The sequence below is a fragment of the Mustela nivalis genome, assembly GCF_964662115.1.
Source record: "Mustela nivalis genome assembly, chromosome: 1".
Lineage (NCBI taxonomy): Eukaryota > Metazoa > Chordata > Mammalia > Carnivora > Mustelidae > Mustela > Mustela nivalis.
In genome coordinates this window covers 55,429,179-55,441,745 of record NC_139020.1, presented here as the reverse complement: position 1 = coordinate 55,441,745, position 12,567 = coordinate 55,429,179, and the positions used below count along the sequence as shown (strand labels likewise).

General features: G+C 36.2%; 1 protein-coding gene across 1 annotated transcript in view; it reads left to right on the top strand.

Annotated features, from left to right (window-relative positions):
* The window catches only part of MORC1 (MORC family CW-type zinc finger 1), a gene marked incomplete at both ends in the record, with an annotated part of 186,278 nt that overhangs the window by 128,064 nt on the left and 45,647 nt on the right, over positions 1–12,567 (top strand). The window lies entirely within an intron of this gene.

Sequence of the window (12,567 nt, the reverse complement as noted above, 5' to 3'; positions counted from 1 at the left end):
AACCCCCTGCCTCCCAGGGCTAGGATGCTATGATGACTGGGTCACCTAAATGGTTTGTAAAAATGTGGATTCTCTGGGATCTACAGGACTGAACAAGGGTCTTGGGGACTGAAGCCTGGGCATCTTGGCATTTTTACTATGGTCCCCAGATGAGTCTTAGGTACCACCGATCCTCCCGGCTTGGGGATCCCTCAGCTTCTGTGCCGCTGGCGACCCTTCATCTTGAGCAGCTTTTGCTGATTCAGTCTGTGGTTTTCAGGGCTTCCAAAATATGTAAAGGCACTTAAGAGTCTTTCTGGGAGAGTTTATAAGTGTCCTAGAAAAATGAATGCTGCTATTAGCAAGCTTTCTAGGTTGGTGATGGTTCTTTGAAGCCTGAAGATGATGGTGATGATTAAAAAAAAAAAAATGCTGTTGTTAGTAAACTACTCCTTAAGCAAAGGAGACTGAATTCAAAGCAGATGAACAGTTATGTAGATTTCTGTTTTACAAAATATACAATTAAAAAATATATACAATTAAAGATGTAAAAATGTGTTTTTCAAATAAAAAAGCATATACTTGATTTTAAAAACTATATTAAAAAAGTATAGGTCAACTCCATAACTAATCTTCATTCATCTATTAGTAGAAATGCACCTATTGGTTGAAATATCTATCTCTAATTAAGAAGAGAAAAGTTTTGCAGGAACTGGTAACATTTTTCATTAAGGTCAACTTCAACTTAGTACACTTAACATGGGCCAATTTATTTTAGTTCACTAATTATATGTCATCTCTGTTTCCACAGAAGGTATTTCAATAGATAAAACTGAAATGCCCTACTTTTTGTCTTAATGCTTTAGAAAACTTTCTTTCTGATCTTACTTTATAGTGTTTTGTTTTGGTCTTTTCTCATTAATTCTGCTGAATTATTAAGTGTGCAAGTATTACCTTTGTATCTATGATGTATCTATTTGTATCTGTTGTGATCTGGGCATTGCACTAAGTACACTTAAAAAAAAACTTTATTATTTCTTTTAGAGCAGTTTTAGGTTCATAACAAAATTGAGAGGAGGATACAGAGATATATCCTATACTCCCTGCCCCACACATACATAGCCTCCTCTGTTATTTGTATCCCTCACCAGCATGGTACCCTTGTTATAATTGATGAACCTATTTTGATACATTGTAACTACCCAAAGTCTGTAGACCCTTAGGGTTCACTGTTGGTATGCAATCTATGGCTGTGAACAAATGTACTATAACATCTATCTACCATTATAGTATCATGCAGAGTATATTTATTGCCATAAAAATACTTCTCCTGTGTTCCATTCATCTTTTTCCACTCAACCTCTGACAACCTGTGATCTTTTTACTGTCTCCATAGTTTTGCCTCTTCCAGTATATATATAGTTGGAGTCACACAGTATGTAGAAAATTCAGATTGGCTTCTTTCACTTAGTAATATGCATTCAGTTTCCTCATATCTTTTCATGGCTTTAGAGCTCATTTCTTATTATCACTGAATAATATTTCATTGTCTGGATATACAGTTTATCCATTCACCTACCAAAGTTGATCCTGGTTACATTCAAGGTTGGACAATTATAGATTAAGCTGCTATAAACATCCATGTGCAGAATTTTGTATGGGCCTTTATTTTCAACTCTTTTGTGTAAATACTAAAAGTGCTGTTGCTGGTTCAAGTGGTAAGAGGATGTTTAGCTTTCTAAGAAACTGCCAGCCTGTCTTCTAGAGTGGCTGTACCCTTTGCTTTCCTGCCAGCAGCAAATGATAGTTTCTGTTACTCCACATTTTTACCAGCATTTGGTGTTGTCAGTATTTTGGATTTTGGCCATTCCAACAGATATGTAGTGGTATCTTATTATTGCTATTTATTATGTCTTATTATTGTTTTAACTTATATTTCCCCATGACCTATGATGTGGAGCATATTTTAATATGCTATTTTCCATCTGTGTATCTTCTCTGGTGATGTGTCTATTAAGATGTTTGGCTTGTTTTTAAGTCAGATTGATTTTTTTAATTGTTTGAATTTTAAGGTGTGTGTGTGTGTGTGTGTGTGTGTGTGTGTGTGTTGGATAAACATCCTTTATCAATTTTTATTCTTTTTACAAATATTTTCTCCAAGTCTGTGGCTTACCTTCTCACTGCCTTGATCCCGTTGGTTTTTACAACTGAGCTGATTGCTCAGCTCAGCAAGATAAGTTTCTGAAAGAAAGCTAGGTGGGTGGAGAGATCAATGAAAAGTAAAGAAGTGGGAGCCATGAGCAATCAGCTCATTTTTAAAGAAAATTTCAAAGAAATTTTGTACTGAAGGAGCAGAGAAAGTAAGTTAGTTTGTAACTAGAGAGTTAGGTGGTAGGGTTGAGGTAAATTTGTGATTGGGAGAGGTTTGACAGTGTTTCTGGACTCGCGAGATAGGAGCCAGTGAAACGGGGGAGACTTTGCAGCAGAGATGAGACATGACTGACACAGAAAGATTCCAGCAAAGACAGGAAGGAAAGGTTATTAGGACTCCATTGGAGAGTTTAATTCAGGGTAAGAGGAGGGATATTTTTTCCCTCTGAGATTATGGGAGAGAAGGTGGGGGGGAGGGTCATACAAACCTACTAGTGTAGTTTTGTTTCTTCTTTTTCTTTCTTTCTTTTTTTTTTTTTTTAATAGTTTTGTTTTTTCCTAAAGAAGAATCAGGGCCATCTGCTGATGGTGAAAGAGGCAAACTTTGTGTACAGGTATAATGAAGATTTGGAACAAACTTTGTCAGGGGGCAAAGAAGCTAACTAAGGATAAGTAAAAGAAAAAATCCAGAGAGGATGAGAACCATACCTTTTTTATGGTGTGGGTGTGGGTTCAACAATTACACAAATTTTACCAGCCTGAAATTTCTGAGAAGACTTGGAAAATGATCAATGATCTGATTGATTAAGGGTGGGATTTATTGTGATGGGTGTGGTAGAGCAGAGCTGAGGTGATGAATTGTTTTTCTCAGGCAGAATGGGGAATAGGGAAGGGAGGCCAAGAGGAATGTGATAAATTGAAAGAAAAGAGAAGAACTGAAAGAGAATAAAAGTTTCAGGAGCTGTGAAGAGCATTGATAATCCTGAGAGAATTAGAAGAACTGTAAGTTTAAAGAAGTAAAAGGATTCCTTAAGAGCTGGGTAGGGTTTAAGAGATGGAAAGACTGGTGTAAGTTCACTTAACTTGAGCAATCCCTGGAGTTACAAGGTGAAGGAAATCATGTGATGAAATTAAGGAGCAAGATGAACAGGACTCAGGTAAAAGAATTGGACCCAATATTATTTCTTAAAAGATTTTACTTATCTATTATTTGAGAGAGAGAATGAGAGAGAGCATGAGAGGAGAGAGGTCAGTGGGAGAAGCAGACTCCCTGTCAAGCAGGGAGCCCGATGTGGGATTTGATCCCAGGACTCCAGGATCACAAACTGAGCCAAAGGCAGTCACTTAACCCACTGAGCCACCCAGGCACCCTGGACCCAATATTATTAAGGATATGGTGTGTCTTTAGTGTAGATTTTGTGAAATTACTCACTGAATGCAGTGAAACGTTCTGGGTATAGAACCGTGCAGGGAAATGTAGTTATTCAGTATGGCTGTCACTGAATGCCTCTTCCGCCAACTACTGGCATGTTCTTCTAATTATGAGTGAATTTTGCCTTCATCTCGAGGCTTTATTACTGGCATCTGGAGGTTATCTCAGTGTCTGGTATTGGCTTCTGTATTGCCTTAGAATGTTTTATTTGACCATGATTAATGTTGTCCTTCTGTTCAAAATGTAACAGACATTTTTAAAAAAGATTTTGAAAAACAATCTGAGGGGCTTGAAGTGGTGGGGGGGTGGGAGGTTGGAGTACCAGGTAGTGGGTATTTAGAGGGCACGAATTGCATGGAGCACTGGGTGTGGTGCAAAAATAATGAATACTGTTTTTCTGAAAATAAATAAATCAATTTAATAAAATAAAGATTTTATTTTTTTTCAATTTATTTGACAGAGAGAGAACGAGATCACAAGTAGGCAGAGAGGCAGGCAGAGAAAGCAGGGGAAGCAGGCTCCCCACTGAGCAGAGAGCCTGATGTGGGGCTCAATCCCAGGACCCCGGGATCATGACCCGAGCTGAAGGCTGAGGCTTAACCCACTGAGCCACCCAGCTGCCCCTAGTTGAGGCATTTTAATTTTTGCTGTGTTCTCTAATATCTGAAGTTCGGTAGAAACACAACCCTGAAATTAATACAGAGAGGAAAGTTTATGGAGTTTATAAAAGTTTTTATTTACTCATAATTCTATTTTAGTGATGTGATTAGTACAGGTCCAAAGTCATGACAATAAAACTGTATAGAAAAAGTCTTTATCTTGGAGCCAGTACCCAAAATGATGCAAATCTACATAATTGAACTGTGACATACATTGTTACTAGGCTAGGCTCAACCCATTTTGCTGTATCAGGAACAAATCTCATCCTAGGGTGATGCAAGTATTAGAAGAGAAGATATGCAGGCATTTAATATAAGGCATCTCAAAAATGTGATAATATCCAATAGGAGTGGGGAAGTAGTCACATTAAGCATGCAGAATAGACTTGTGACAGTGTCTCAGCTATGGGGAATAGATGAGCCATAGGCTCTGGGGGCATCTAGTTATCCCTTGAATCATTAATATCTTATTGAATATCTATAAAGTGCTAAACATGTGTTAGGTACTGCAGATAAACAGTGAGTTCGGAAGTTTACAGTCTTTTGAGAGAGACACACATGTTAACATATAATTCTAAGTGTGATCCATACGATGATAAAGAGAGGTAAAGTGTTATAATAGGATCCTTCTGGTTATAAATGTGGCTATGCAGACTTAGCGTTTTCCCATTCTTTTTTCTGGAGGTCTTCTAAGGGCAACAAGGAAAACAGACAACAAAAATGTAAACTCAAATTTCAGTCATACTAGAAGACATACTAAACTATTGCTCAAGGCTGCTCGAAGCTGTCAAGATAATGCAGAAACTGCACACGAGGCAGGGGGGAGAAATGGAAGAAATAAATAGCCCAGCAGTAGCACATCTAAAGGATTAATATAAATAAACTTAGTGAACAAGTGTATCTGGAGAGGAAAAGTGATAGCCACTGTCTGCCTTAGCCAGGAGGGAACAGAAGCCCTACTAGACCTACTTTGGTTCACAGAACTGGTTGGGGAATGCACATGAAAGTACTCAAAAAGTCATAGTTGCAGGGCTGTGTGTGTGTGTGTGTGTATGTGTGCGTTTAAACAGAGATGAAAATAAAAGTTTGGCTTGTGGAGTGAACAAAAGAAAACTTGCCCAGAATCTTATCCTCCCTTCTGATAGAAAACTCTGACAAAGAGCTAGTCCTGGAAAACCTGACTGTTATATGTTTAAGAAATGAACTAGCGTAACAGCTGGAAAAGATACCCTACAAAAAGAAAAAAAATTCCAGTAAAATATGAACAAGGCATCACATAAATAACATAAAAATAAGATTCCATAATAAAAATTTTTTTTAAGATTTTATTTATTTATTTGACAGAAAGAGAGGTCACAAGAAGGCAGAGAGACAGGCAGAGAGGGGGAAGCAGGCTCCCAACTGAGCAGAGAGCCTGATGTGGGCCTCGACCCCAGGACCCTGAGATCATGACCTGAGCCAAGGGCAGAGGCTTATTAACTCACTGAGCCACCCAGGAACCCAAGAGTCCATAATAAAAGAGAGAAAAAACCCAGTAAAATGTAAATGACATGACAGGAAGCAACCAAATCCATACCTGATGAAAAATCACATCAAATCAGGAGCAGAAGAGCACTGTCTCAATGTGATAAAGGGCGATCTGCAAAAAAAAAAAAAAAAAAAAAAAAACTTACAGCTTGGATTCTACTTCTAGTGAGAGAATAAATTCTCTTCTCTAAAGATCAGGAATTAAGCAAGGAGGTTTGCTCTCACCACTCCAATTCACATTGTACAGGAAGTTCTAGGCAGTGCAAGAAAGAAAGAAAAATAAAACATATTCAGATTGCAAATGAAGAGATAAACTTTTTAGTTGTGACAGTTCATGTAGGAAATCAGGTGGAATCTGTAAAAAAAAAAAGTGACTAAAACTTGGGAAATGATCTTAGCAAGGTTGCCTGAATACAAAAGCAATACTGTTTCTACATATTTATAGCAAACAATTAAAAACTAAAGTTAAAAAAAATGCTATATACAATGGCATTAAAATTTGTGAACTGCCATAGGAAATATAGTAAAAAAATAAACATGTAAAATACTTAGGGACAAATTTAACAAAAATATGCAGGATCTGTAAATTGGAAATTATAAAACATTGCTGAAAAAATTATATGAAACAAATAAATAGAGAGATAACCTATGTTCATGAGCTTGAAGATTCAATATTATTAAAGTGTCTTCTCCCCAACTGGTCTATATACTTCAAGCAACCTCAATCAAAATTCAAGAAAGACTTTTTTGGTAGAAATTGCCAACATTTCTAAAATTCATGTAGAGTGCCAACAGTAGTCAAAATAACATTGAAATAGAACAGTTGGTGGACTGACACTACCTAATGTCAAGACTTATTATAAACCTACAGTAATCAAGATAGTGTGATATTGGTATAAAAAGAGACATAGAGAGCAGTGGAATAGAGAGTCCAGAAATAGACTCACACATGTATATTCTGTTGTTTTTCAGTAAAGGGACCAATACATTTCAATGGGAGGAAGAATAACCTTTCAACAAATGTTACCAAAACACTTGGATAGCCATATGTCCCCCCAAATAATGAACCTTGACTCTTACTTCAGTACCAAAATTATCTTGAAGTGGACCATAAGCTTAAATGTAAAAGTCAAAACCAAAAACCTTCTGGAATAAAATATAGGAAGACATTTTAGTGACCTAGGGTTTAGCAAAGATTTCTTAAATATGATCAAAAAGCACCAGCTCTAAAAGAAGTTTTGACAAATTAGATTCCTTTAAAATTAAAAAAAAAAACCTTTTGCTTTTCAATGTACACAGTTAAGAAATTGAGAAGACAAGCCACTGACTGAGAGAAAATATTTATGAAACAATATCTGACACTAGACTTGTATCTAGAATATGTAAAGAACTTTTAAAACTCAGTAAGAAGACAAACAACATAATTACAATAGACAATTATCTGAACAGACACTTCACCAAGCAAATATACATATGAACATAAGCGTATGTCTACACAAAAACTTGTATGCTCGTGTTAGTTTTGCTTGTAATAGTCAAAAACTGAAAACCACCTAAATGATGATTAATAAGTGAAAGGACAAATTATGGTCTGTCCAATCAGTGGAGTAGTACTTATCAAGAGAAAGGAATGAACTGTTGATTGACATAGCAACATGGTTTAATTTCAGAATAATTCTTCTAGTGAAAGAAACCAGAAAAGAACTTTCATACTATATGATTCCACTTAATAAAAATTCTAGAAAATGAAGACAACCTATATTGAGAGAAAGATCAGAGAAGGTAGGAAGGGGTGTAGAGAGGGATTGCAAAGAAGCACAAGGAAACTTTTTGGCATGATCAATATATTCATTATCTTGATTTTTATGATGACTTTATACATATGTCAAATCTTATCAAAATATACATTTGAGTTATATGCAATGAACTGTATGTCAATTATTTCTCAGTACAGCTGGAAATGTAAAAAAAAAAGTGTTGACACAGATCAGAAGGAAATTTTACATACATATTTAGAAACAAGTTTTTACTTAGTAAAAAAAAAGGTTTTGTTTTTGTTTGTTTGTTTGTTTGTTTATGAAGGAAGATCTCAAAGAAGAAATATAAGAACTTGGGAAGAGATGTTGAAACAGCAAGAGACAATGAAAATGAAGCATGATTTGGTAGAACTCAAGGGAGAAATAGAAAAAATAAATCATACAACTGGAAAGAATGCAAAGGCAGATTATCACTCTGATAACACAATGGGGATATAGATCAGGGGTCAGTGAACTATTACCCATTGACCAAATCTAGCCCACTACCAATTCATGTGTGGCCTTTAAGCTAAAAAGGATTTTTATTTATTGGATGATTGAAAGAAGAAGAGTATGCAACAGCAACTATATGTGGTCGACAAAGTCTAAAATATTTGCTTTCTAGCCCTTCACAGAAGTTTGCTATCTGTCCCCTGCTATAGAAGACAAATGTGAAAAAGCAAATAAAATGAATAGAAATTGGGAAGGACCTCTTAAAATTACAAAGAAAATTTTAATGGAAGTAGGAAAAGGAGATTCAGTACTTGTATAGCTGGAGTACTGAAAGAAAAAGTAAGGTAAGAACACATTTTTAAAGATATAAATCAGGTAAACTTTTAATTAAACACAAAAAATCTTGAAGCAGCATATTTGAAATAGAACACTGCATAGTTAGGGTAAACTGTCCCAAGAATAGATGACCATAAGACATATACTAGAAAAGTTACTCAACTGTGCAGAAAAAGATAAAATGTTTTGATAAGTAGGCATAAAGATCAAATCACAGAGACAAAAAAAAAAATCAGGTTGGCTTCAAATTTTCTACAGAAAACTTCACTCAGGTGATAGTAAAGTAAGAACTATAAGACCTTCAAGGAAAGGAGGTATAAACCAAGAATTTTATATTCATCATACCATCCTTCAGATAAAAAGCCTACAAACAAATAGTTTTGAAAGCAGGAAAACAAACAAACAAACAAACTAACTCAGGAATCCCTTTTAGAGGAAAACAAGATCAAACCCAGCTAAGAGGTACCTGAAAATTCTACAGCAAGAAAACTGGAATTAGCCATTGACTATAGACCGTCACTATAGTTAAACTATAGGCTAAGCTATATGGAACATTAGGTAGCAAACTGAATGTAAATTCCCTGGCAACGTAGAAGTAATTCAACCAACAAAAAAAAAGTCAAGGATGGAAGAAGATAAAAGGTAATTTGTTTGCTTCATCTATAAAAAGATGGAGAAAGATTGAAGCAATTTAAGCATACTTTTTGGTACTGATGTAAATACGAAGAAAGAGAATACCAGTAAACAGTGGAAGAAAAGAATTATCATTGTAATGGTATCTCCTTGGGGGGAAAGAAAAATCCTCCATAGTATCAGAAGAAGTATCCAAACAAAACAAAAGAAAATGGAATGTATTATTAAAAACTTAAGATAAACTTTTAATAAAAACAAAATAATATGACAGCTAATACCAACCACATATATGGTATTAATAAATGCAAATGGCCTAAAATTTAACTTAATAAAGAACAAGGAACTTGAGATTGCATCACAAGGCAAAGCTTGTGCTGTATAGAAGATGCCCATCTGGAAGAGATTATGCTGAGTGAAATAAGTCAAGCAGAGAGAGTCAAGTATCGTATGGTTTCACTTATTTGTGGAGCATAACAAATAACGTGGAGGACATAGGGAGATGGAGAGGAGATGGGAGTTGAGGGAAATTGGAAGGGGAGGTGAACCATGAGAGATTATGGACTCTGAAAAACAATCTGAGGGTTTTGAAGGGGTGGGGAGTGGGAGGTTGGGGGAACCAGGTGGTGGGCATTAGAGAGGGCACGGATTGCATGGAGCACTGGGTGTGGTGCAAAAACAATGAATACTGTTATGCTGAAAAGAAAGAAAAAAAAAGAAACATTGGTTTTTCGGAAGATCAGTGATATTTAGCATTGGAGAGTTGACAGGCCTAGATCTCTTAGGAAACAGAAAAAAAAATAAGGTTAAGTGATATTTAAATAATTTCAAGGAAATTTGAAAAAAATCTTGTAAGATTATCCCCAAAGAAATTTTCCAAGAGAATAGAGAAATTCACTGCTTTGAAATGGTTTAAAGATGAAAAAATGTAATTCTCAGAAACTACTTAATATTCTAATTTTACATTAAACTTGTATTATATTATATATTATATTTCTGTAACATCCACTGCTTACTGTCTAGCTTCTCCTTGCAACATTTGTACTTTAGTGGTTTTTTTGTTTTGTTTTGTTTTGTTTTGTTTTGTTTTTGTTTTGTCAGAGAGAGTGAGCACAGGCAGACAGAGTGGCAGGCAGAGGCAGAGGGAGAAGCAGGCTTCCTGCTGAGCAAGGAGCCCGATGTGGGACTCAATCCCAGGATGCTGGGATCATGACCTGAGCTGAAGGCAGCCGCTTAACCAACTGAACCACCCAGGCGTCCCGTACTTTAGTTTTTTGTTTGTTTGTTTTGCTTTTTGTAGTTTAGATTAAAAACTTCATTGTTCATGATAAAAGCAAAATGTTTACAAATTATATTTTAATATATCTAAAAAAAAAAAGGCAATTCAGAAGGATTGAACGTGTGATCTCAAACAGATGTACAAAAATCAAATAGGGGTCCGGCCTAATATTAATTTGGAATTCAAGAGAAAAAAAGATTAAATGACCAAGGAAGGGCATTAAATTAGACTAAAGTCTTCAGTTTATAATAAAGATGTACCCATTATAAATCTCTCATATCAGCTAACATCGTGTTGAGTTCCATAAAGCAAAAAGCTACAAATGATACATGGAAAAAGAGTCAATCATGCTAATAGGAAGTTTTAATTGAACCTCAACCTAGGAATGTCTAAACAATCAATAATATATAATAGTCATGTATACGTAATTGATATATACTCTCTACTCTCAAAATAAAGAATGTAGTTTTTATCACTGCTCTTGTAATAGTCACAAGGATGACTATGCTGAGCCACCAAATAGCCTGGTGGAGATAGTGGACAGTGTCTATCAAAATTACAAATGCATATACCTTTTGATCCAGAAATTACACTTTTAGAACTTGATTATATATACATAAATATAAAATTATCTATTTACAAAATTACCTATTTTATATGTCATTATAAAATACTATGTAGAATGAAATGTTGAGAAGACCTAAATGTTTATCAGCAGGTCTGGTTAAATAAATTTTTATATAACAGTACATTATTAGAATATGACGCATCTGTAAAAGGAAATGAATAAGTTTTTTAAGTACTAATAAAGATCTCTAGGATGTATCCTTTATGCAAAAGCAAGATATAGACTGGGTGCATAGTATACTCATCGTATACTCAAAAAAGGTAGGGAAAGCTTATTTATATATGCTTCTGTATGAGGTATAAACAGAACTCTGGAAAGATAAACAGAAAACAACAGCAGTGGAATGTGAACTGGACAAATGAAGAATAGAGTAGTATGGAGAGTTTTCCAAATATACTTTAAAAATTGTGTGTTGTTCCATGTGAGTATATTATCTGCATAAACATCTCAAAAGAAGCAATGTTATGGGGTTATAGAAGATAAAGCATTAATTCTTCTCTGGGGGACCAGGGGGAAGGGAGCAGAAGCAAGTAATACAAGATTATAGAAAATAGTTCAATCAAAAGATGGTAAAAACCTTAAAACAATATGTTGACTTGAGGCTAGAGAAAATTCCAAATTTAAAAGACACTTAATTGAAGAAATCTATAAGACTTCGCCACTGATAAGGTGGAGGGTTGAGGGTGATGACGGAACAAAGATAACCTAACTTTGGTGTCTGGATGTTTGGTGATGTCACTAGTCAAGAGGGGGAATGCATTAGAAGTACTGGTTGAGGGGCACCTCGATGGCTCAGTGGGTTAAAGCCTCTGCCATCAGTTCAGGTCATGAGCCCAGGGTCTGGGATCGAGCCCTGCATTGGGCTCTCTGCTCAGCAGGAAGCCTGCTTCCTCCTCTCTCTCTGCCTGCCTCTCTGCCTACTTGTGATCTCTCTCTGTGTCAAATAAATAAATTAAAAAAAAAAAAAAGAAGTAGTACTGGTTGAAGGCAGGTGCAGGTATAGAAGCAAAATAATTCAGTTCTGGAAGGGTTGAAGGGTTGTCTTGAAAGGTATGTGAAGTTTATAGGATGTTCCAAGAGGCTTTTGTGTCTCAGAAGAAAAGGCGCTATTTCAAAATCTGTGCAGGCCATCCATCTCAGAAAAATTTTTATCAGAGCAGAACCAACCCTTCATCAGTCAGGACTCCCAATTTTGAGTCAGGTATTTACAAGAGGAAAGGAAATGTTGTGTCCCAGAGAATCTGGCCACTGAGCTGTTTCCCACACGGGTGTTTGTGGTCCCATAAACATGAATGGTTGTTCTACCAGAAAGGAGGTCCAAGCAGACCCCGAACCAGGCTCACATCCCAGGGGGAATGAACCTGAGCCTGGGGGTAGGGCCTGTATTTTTCTTTATCTTCTCTCAGTGTATTTCATGAATGTCTCATCATTTTAACGTGGCCATCGTCACATCAAAATATTAACTTAAAAGGCACTTCTTTTACAGGCAGAACAATTGCTTCCTCTCTCTGTTCAGCTGTACCTGTGAGCACAAGCAGCATCCCGGTATCAGGGACACCGTTGAGGCCAGTCTGCCCTCAAATGTGCCTTGACACTCCAGCCCCGAGCTCTGAACCACAGCTATTGCTGAAGGTCAGGATTCATTCCAGATGCTGGGACCTGCATGTGCAGGACAGAGGGCCTCCAGAGAAAGCAGA